This window comes from Orycteropus afer, unplaced genomic scaffold, assembly GCF_000298275.1.
Source record: "Orycteropus afer afer isolate SDZICR_OR568_19922 unplaced genomic scaffold, OryAfe1.0 scaffold00544, whole genome shotgun sequence".
NCBI classification, from domain to species: domain Eukaryota; kingdom Metazoa; phylum Chordata; class Mammalia; order Tubulidentata; family Orycteropodidae; genus Orycteropus; species Orycteropus afer.
The window spans coordinates 338,558-348,119 of record NW_006922131.1 but is presented as its reverse complement, the minus strand read 5'-3'; the positions used below and the strand labels follow the sequence as shown (position 1 = coordinate 348,119).

General features: G+C 38.0%; 1 protein-coding gene across 1 annotated transcript in view; it reads right to left on the bottom strand.

The window, feature by feature from the left end:
• The window catches only part of DACH2 (dachshund family transcription factor 2), a gene marked incomplete at its 3' end in the record, with an annotated part of 1,102,952 nt that overhangs the window by 917,869 nt on the left and 175,521 nt on the right, over positions 1–9,562 (bottom strand). The window lies entirely within an intron of this gene.

Sequence of the window (9,562 nt, the reverse complement as noted above, 5' to 3'; positions counted from 1 at the left end):
TAATGAGGTAGTTAAATTTGTATGTCAACTTGGCTGGGCCTGGTTGAGTGGCTGGGCAGCTGGTGATAGTTATTCCCCATGAGGAGACTGGCTATCAACTCCATGGTGGGATCTACCACAAGCAGCTGAGAAGCTGCCTTTGGGATGTGGTCCACTTCCTGTAAATAAGGAGAAGCCTTGGGGAACACTCTCTAGCTTATGGCACGCTTGAACTCTGCATGTAGCTGTGTCGTTGCTCAGCAGCCTGCCATGCTCTGCCAACCTTGAGATTTTCAACGGACTTGAATTAAGGGCCTGCCGTGTGGTTTGGTAACATCGGGACTGTGCCATTTTATTTGTAGACCTTGGCCTTATTAGCCTCAGCAGCCAGTGGCTGCTTGAGTGGAGAGATGCCTCTAGTTTTAGTGGGCCAGGAGCAGGAGGCAGAGCTGAAGCCCAAGGTCGAGGGGCTTTCACCCAGCCCCTAGAGCCTCGCACTTTGAACTTGGACTTCTAGCCTCTGGAACTGTAAGAGAATAAACTCCTGTTTGTTAAGGCCATCCCATTTGGGGTATATTCTTGTCAGAGTGGCAATAGGTAACCAGAATATGCTGTAACTCCTGTATATACATAATCAATTTCACTCGATTCTTTTAAGAATAATTTTTAATGAAAGTGGTATGTATTTGTAAACTTCAAAATCTAGTTTCATTCCAAAGGATTCTATTTCTATTCAACTTATATATAAGTGTGATAGTTCAGTTTGTGTGTCAACTTGGCTGGGCCTGGTTGAGTGGCTGGGCAGCTGGATGTAGTATTCCCCGTGATGAAACTGGTAATCAACTCCATTGTGGAATCTACTGTGAGCAGCTGAGTAGCTGCCTTAGGGAATGTGGTCTGCTTCCTGTATATAAGCAGAAGCCTTGGGGAACGTTCTTTAGCTTATGGCATGTTTGCACCCTGCATGTAGCCATGTCATTGTTCAGCAGCCTGCCATGCTCTGCCGACCCCTTGGGACTTACAACGGACTTGAGTTAATGGCCTGCTGTGTGGTTTGGTAACATCAGGATTGTGCCATTTTATTTGTCGACCTTGGGTTTGTCAACCTCAGCAGCCAGTAGCTGCCTGAGTGAAGACATGTCTCAGGCTTCAGTGGGCCGGGAGCTGCAGGCAGAGCTGAAGCCCATGGTCGAGGGGCTTTTACACAACCCCTAGAGCCTGGCACTTGGAACTCAGACTTCTAGACTCCCGAACGGTAAGAAAATAAACTCCTGTTTGTTAAGGCCATCCCATTTGTGGTATATTCCCGTCAGAATAGCACTAGGTAACCAGAACAATAAGTAATCCAAAAGAAAGTGCAGTAACATGGAAGGTCTTGTGAGAATTTAATAAAAAGTGGTATTCTTCTGGTATAAATTTATGGAAGACACTGTCATTTATTCTTATAATTTTTAGGTAAACTTGGACTTATGGTCTACTAATAGTAAAGATTAAATTTGATTTATATATTTGTCACAAATTGCATCAAATAGCTTATGACTCAATTTAAATTATTTTATATATAACTTTCACTAATTTTGCTAAAAAAGTTACTTTAAATAATGAGTCCATCCAACATTTTAATTAAAAGTTAACAAATTAGTATCAAACAATAATGAAAATTTTAGTACTTAAACATGAAATCCATTTTGAAAGGAGAATATCAGAACATAATTACAGTATTAATTTTCTATAATAGAAAGTTTACCTAAACTACAAAGAAGTTTTTAAGATACACAATAAAATTTGTGGTATAAACTAGAAGTGTATTGCTTCATTATACGTAAATCAGGGAGCTCTGGTAGTATAGTGCCTAAAGCACTTGACTGCTGACCAGAAGGCTGGTGGTTCAAACCCACCAGCCACTCCTTGGAAGGAATATGGGCAATCTACTTCCGTAGTGACACTGCCTCGGAAACCCAAGGAGGGGTTGCTATGAGTCAGGCCCGACTCAATGGCACATAACAACAACAACAATATGTAAATCAGGAGAAAAAAAATGAAATATCTGCAATGCATACTTATTTATTATGCCTGTTTAGTACTCACAGCCCTGACCTGCAGTGATCATATTCTCTAAAACATACCTGTAGAAAAGTGTAAAGTCAAATGTCTTACTTAATATTACGCTATCTGCTGTGCTACTTTCAGTATTGTGTGTCATATGATTACCTCAAGGCTCAAATCGTTTTCTAGCCTTTGAAGATAATTTTTATATTTGTCTTCTGTGATGCTTTTTTTAAAAAAATTAGTTTCTCCCCTTCACCTCCCACTTTATCAGTATTGTATGTCTTCAGTACCTACATAGTTTAAAATGTTAAAAAAATATTTAGAATTTAAAGTGTTGGGTCATTCTACATCAATCCTAAAACTGTGTTACAACTCAGGTTTACAAAAGAAACGGTGCCCATACATCTCTTTTGCTGGACAGTACATTCAGCCTAAGTGTTCAGTTTTACAGCCACTTCCATAAAGTTTTGAAACTAGGCCTGGATTGAAATTGTTTCCCATCGTATTGTTTAAAATTACATCAGTCAACAGACACAATACATTGCACTGCCTCCCAGTGTAATGTAGGTTTCCTCCATTTAGAAAAGTACAGTGATTCATCAGTGATTTAACCTATAGATATTTGAAGGTTAGAAAGTACCTCTAAGGGGCTGTTGACCTTCAGCAACTGAAAGAACTGGAACTCCAGCCTTAGTCAATATATATTTATCTTTCTGTTGGGACTATTACAACTGTGCAAGTAATGCTGACCTTGAAACTTCTAGCACAGGATGAACATGAATAATGTTTCCTAAAGGAAAAATATAAAAATACCTAAATAGGATACCTAGATCTAAAATGCACTTTCTGTAAAGATCAAAGAAAATATTCCCAACATTAAAATCAGTTTTGAAAGGAATAAGCATATTATTTTACGCTCCTCTGGGTTCTCTTAAATATGAATCTGGATATAACCCCATAGACCAGAATTAAAAAAAAAAAACCTAAATCCTAAATATTTGATTGTCCCAAAGGCTATTGATATCAAGATCCTGGCTTGTGTTCTGGTGAACTAATCTCATTTTATTTCTCATGGTACTGTAACACTATAAATGAAACCTACTGCCATAGAGTCAGTTCTGACTCATAGAAACCCATTTCCAAGACTATAATTCCTTATGAAAGTAGATGCCTCATCTTTGTCACAACCATAACAATACAGACATCTCATAATCATCATATTCCTTGATTAAATTTATATCAAAAACACACTTTTTTTTAATCTGGAGAAAATCTAAATGGTCATATACTGAAATTCATTGTACTATTTTTTTTCATGTTATCTGATGGAATATTTGTTTCTAAGGAGACTTTTTTACCTATTAACCACTGTCTACATTCTTCTAAGGGACAACGGGAGTATTCATACTCTTTTCGGACACTGACGATGGCATAACTTAACCTGCAAGGACTGCAGTACAACAAATAGTATTCAGAGACCAGAAAGAGTAAACTAAAATGCAACCAACAGCCAGTAAGTCATGGAAATCTCAGGAGAATTGACCAAGTAACCTATTAAAGAAAAAAATTTGCAGGAGGAAAAAAATGTTCATTCTTTTATCAACACATATAAAATCCATAGGTAGGGTTGGTTAATTGAATCCTAAAATGAAATAAGAACTAAAGGACAAATATATTTATGTGTTAGTGGTAAAAATATTATTTCTATAATTTTGTTCTCCTAAAATATACATATATGTATAACCCACCAGCCACTCCTCGTAAGGAAGATGGGCAATCTACTTCCATAGTGATACTGCCTCGGAAACCCAAGGAGGGGTCGCTATGAGTCAGGTCGACTCCACAGCACATAAGAACAACAACAACATAACTGAAGAACTATAAAACGTTCTATGGATGGTAACAGAGACATGGAATGCATATCTTTTTCTCAGACCATCCAATTATTAAATTTGCATTGGTGGTGCAAAGATTAAGTACTCAGCTGCCAACCAAAAGGTTGGTGGTTAGACCCCACCCAGCAGCTCCACAAGGGAAAGACCTGATGATCTGCTTTTATAATGATTACAACCAAGAAAATCCTCTGGTAGCATAGTGCCCAAGGCACTTGACTGCTAACCAGAAGGCTGACAGTTCAAACCCACCAGCCACTCCTCAGAAGGAAGATGGGGCAAACTACTTCCATAGTGATATCGCCTCAGAAACCCAAAGAGGAGTCGCCGCTATGAGTTGGGTCTGACTCGAGGGCACATCACAACAACAAGAAAATCCTATAGAGCAGTTTTATTCTGTCATATGGGGGCACTATGAGTTGAAATGGACTCAACAACACAGAACATGCAATATATATATATAAAATGGTGTCTGTTGAATGGCATGCAATCATTTGCATATTCCCCATTTGGATGGCATTTTTGTTACAAAGGGAGACAACCACTTGGGAAGAAAACAGCTCCTTTGTGGGCCTATCAGCATTTAAAATCCTTAATCCCTACCCCTCAAAATGACTGCAACATAGCCAACAGAGACACCAAGCAAAGAGCAATAAATAGACTTGCTTATATATTGATAAAACTCACATTACTCCAGTGGGAGATCTGGCTATATTTACAGTGTTGGGAAAATATTTCCTTTATCCAAAAAGGATTTTCAATCATTAGATATGAAGTAATCAAGCAAACCTTGATACTTAAAATTACATCACAGGGACTTGTTTATTCTGATGTGTATCTCTTGACTTGACTTCTAAATTGAACTACATAGTGAAACTCTACTACAGTGTAAACCTAGTTGCTCTTCAATGTTATGGGGCTATGCCATTTTCACTCTGCAACAGAAAAAACTAAAGATCTCTCTATTCTTTTAATTAGGTGTCCAATCAATCATAATCTGAAATTATCTTAATAATCCTCACACAAAGTTATTTTCTTCATTTTTTATGGTAATAGCAGTTGTTTTTATTTTACCTTTAGACACTTTATATTCAGAAAGTGAACTCTACAATTGAACTTCACGACCTCCTTATCATTTATTCTTTAGTTCTCCTTGAATCCAAGTTAAGATTTGTCATCTTGGATTATTTTCTCAAAACTTCCTCTTCTGTTAAAACACTATATTTTAAGAAAACAAACAAACCTACTTCCGTTGAATTGATTCTGACTCATAGCAACCCCCACTGGGTTTCCAAGGCAGTAAATTTTGATGGAAGTAGATTGCCTCATCTTCCTTCCACAGAGAAGCTGGTGAGTTTGAACCACCAACCTTCTAGTTAGTAGTCAAATGCCTTAGGCATTGTGCCACCAGAGCTTCTCATATTTTAGAAAGTAGGCATTGTATTAAAGATAAAAATTGAGAATACACCAAACCTTCTTATGAAACTATTTCCTTAAAAAAAAAAAAAAAAAAAAAAGCATGGTAAAATTTAAGGTAGGATAATTGAGCTCTCACATTACAATTCATTACTGAGAAGTGTAATTGCTGGATCATAAGGTAATTCAATGTTTATCAATTGAGGAACCACCAAGCTGTTTTCCACAGCAGCTGTATCTTTTTAAAATTCCTATCAGCAAGGAATGAAAGCTCCTGTAACACCACACCCTCTCCAACATTTCTTATTTTCCATTTTTCTGGTAAATAGCTATCATAGTGGGGATGAAGTGGTATCTCATTTTGGTTGTTATTTGCATTTCCCTAATGACTAATGGTATTGGACATTTTTTCATGTCTTTATCAGTCATTTGTATATTCTTTGGTGAAATGTCTATTCAAGTTCTTTGCCTATTTTTTGATTAGGTTGTTTCTCTTTTTGTTGTGGCATTGTAGGATTTCTGTATATTATCTAGATATTAAACTCTTATCAGCTATATAGTTCCCAAATATTTTCTCACATTCTACAGGTTGTCTCTTCACTTTGTTGGTACGGTCCTTTGATGCACAAACATTTTTTTTAATTTTGAGGAAGACCAACTGCCAAAAGCTGGGAACCCAAGTGTCAATAAACAGACAAATAGATAAACAAAATGTGGCATATATATACAATGGATGATTATTCAGCTAGAACCAAATCCACTGCCATCAAGTTGATTCCAACTCATAGCAACCCTTTAGAGAAGAGTAGATCTGTCCCAAAGAGTTCCCAAGGCTGTAAATCTTTATGGACACAGACTGCCTTATCTTTCTCCTGAGGAGTGGCAAGTGGGTTTGAACTACTAACCTTTATTTTTGCAGCTGAATACTTTAACCACTGTGCCACAAGATTTCCTCTAGTTAGGCATAAAGAGAATTGAAATTTGGATACACACTACAACATGGATGAACTATGAAAACATTATACTAAGTGAAATAAGCCATTTTGAATTACTGGAAGTAGCCTTCCTATCAGAACAGGAACCACATGACCAGCTCTGCTTATTCCGGGCTGCACCAGAACACAATCATGAAAAGGCAACCACAGAAAATGGGAGTCCCTCCCCCCACTGCCCATATGGCAAGTAGCACCCATACTTGCCCTTTCCTGATCAGAGGTGAGCCCTTCCATGGATTGAGTGTTACATTCCCAGGTAGCCATGTTTGGTATTTGGCACATTTGCCAGTGCTTAAGGCATTGGGCTGCTAACCAAAAGATCAGTGGTTGAAACATACTCCCACTTCACTGGAGAAAAATGAGGCAGTCTGCTTCCATAAAGATTTACAGCCTTGGAAACCATATATGGAGGCAGTTCAATTCAGAGTTGTAATCAGTTGCAGTTGACTCAATGGCAAAAGGTTTGGTTTGGTGCTGTTATTTTTTCTTTATTTTCTTTTTCCTTCTTCTTAAATCTGCCCTCTTCTTCCCCCTTGTTTTCCTCTTCTTTCTTTTCTTTTGTACTTCCTTTCACCACTCTTTGTTGTTGTTGTTTTTTGATCCTTCCATGGTCAGCAGCATCTGCCCCCCACCTCCTTGGACAGCAACTGTGTTTGGCAGCTAACATTTGCACCAGTTTTTTTTTTTTCTTTTTTTCTTCCTTCTCAGTTATTCCCTCTCCCCAATTACTATTTTATTTTTTTACTTCCATTTCTCCCACTTTTTTTTTCTTTTTTATTGATCTAGCTGAGTGAGTGCCTTGTACCCCCAACATCTCCACGTTCAGTAACACTGCCCCTAACCTTCCATATTCAGAGGTATGCACTCCCATGGAGCAGGTGCCACATTTCCACCACACTTGTGTTTACTCCCTAGCACTTGTGAAAGTACTGTGCCACAATTGTGTTTTTGTTTTTTCTCTTTTTTTTTTCCTTTTTCTTTCTTCTTAGGTCTCCTCTCTCCCCCGCTACCCTTGTTTATTTTTTCTTTTCCTCTTCAAAGCCCCCCTTTTGTCTATCTTTCATAAGCAGTTGGGAGCAAGGGACCCTACCTAGACATGTCCACCACACCAGGCACCCCACTAACTGGGTGAATGCCACCACCCACTCTGGCAACACTGTATGGACAATAGATGGTACCCACACATGCAAATAGGTGATCAGAGACTCATGCCCACACTCCTACCTGCTACCAAAACCACCCAGAGAGGTGGTGACTGCCCCAATGCTGCCTAATTAGTGAAAACAGTAATATACTCACCCTGTCACCCAGATATATTAAAACTAAACAAAACAAAAAATCAGGGTAAAGCAAACCAACATACAATAAAATACAATAACGCTGCAATGTCTCAGAGACAACAGACAACTTCAAATCACACACACAACAAAAACAAGACAAGATGGCTAAAACAAGTGACTGAAAAAACAGGGCCAGAAAATCTTCCAAAGGAAGAAATGCTGTTGGAACTATCTGATAAGGAATTCAAAAGAATTAAATTTAGGGATTGTTTTGTTTGTCTAGTGCTGCTATAACAGACATATCACAAGTACATAGGCTTTAACAAACAAATTTATTCTCTTACAGTTTAGGAGGCTAGAAGTCTGAGTTCAAAGTGCCAACTCTAAGGTCTGGGTGAAGGCCCCTCAACCTTGGGCTTCAACTCAACCTCTTTCTCCCTGCCCACTGGAGCTGAAGGCATCTCTTAACTCAGGCAGCTGCTGACTGCTGTGACAAACCCAAGGTTGACAAATAAAATGGCACACTCCCCAGATTATCAAGCAACATGGCAAGACATTAGTTCAAGTCCAGAAACATTCTTAAGATTGGCAGACAACAAGACAGGCCACTCACTGATGACTTGGACAAATGCAGAATCTAAATGTGCCAAGAAGCTAGAGACCTTTTTTAAAGCTGCTTCTTATATACTAGAAGCAGAACACATCCCTATGACAGCTACTCAGCTGCTCACAGCAGATTTCACCATGAAATTGGTTACCATTCTCACCATGGGGCATAACAACATCCAGCTGCCCAGCCACTCAAAACCAGGCCCAGCCAAGTTGACACATAACCTTAACTACCACATACATTCAATGGATTGGGAGACACTCAAGAAAACCACACAAAAAATCTAGAAAAATATAGACAAAAGTATAGAATAATTTTTTTAAAAAAATTACCAGAACAAATTGAAAAAAATAAATGGAAAATTACAAACTATACAAAAACAAGCAGCTCTGGTGGCATTTGACTGCTAACCAGAAGGCTGATGGTTCTAAACCACCAGCCACTCCTCAGAAGGAAGGTTGGGCAATCTACTTCCATAGTGATACTGCCTTGGAAATCCAAAGATAGGTCGCTATGAGTCAGATCCAATTCAACAGCAATGGGTCGGGTATAAAAAACATAAATTCAGAATGTTAATAGTGAAATTCCAGAAGTAAGATGATGCATTAGAATGACAAAGGAGTAGAACTGAATCAATGGAAGGCAAAATTAACAGGATGTAAGACCAATCTCTTAATACTAATCTGTTAGAGGAACAATTGTAAAAGAGAACAAAAGAAAATGAAGAAAGCCTAAGAATTATGTGAGACAACATCAAGAGGAATAGCTTATATGTGATTGGAATTCCAGAACAGGAAGAGATCAAAAAAAGCACCAAGAAAATTGTTGAAGATTTGTTGGGACAAAGCTTCACCTAATATCATGAAAGATGAGAATATACGGATTCAGGAAGCTCAACAAACTTCAAATAGGATAGAATCCAAAAGAAAATCACCAAGACATATTATAATCAAACTTTCCAAAACAAAAGGAAAAAGAAAGAATCCTGCAAGCAGCTTAGGAAAAACAAAAAAATCACCAACAAAGGAGAACCAGTAAGACTAAGGTCTGCTTTCTCAGCAGAAACCACATGGGCAAGAAGAGGTGACATATAAAAAACCTTTAAAGAAAACAATTGCCAAGTAAGAAGTATATATCCAGCAAAATTATCCCTCAAATACGATAATGAAATTAGGGCATTCCTAGATAAACAGAAATTAAGGGAGTTTGTAAAAACAAGACCAACTTTACAAGAAATACTAAAGGGGAAACTTCAGACAGAGAACAAACAAAATCAGCAGATTAAGGCACATGTCAACATCACTCAGAAATCAACCCAGACATAGAAGTATTAAAAATAAA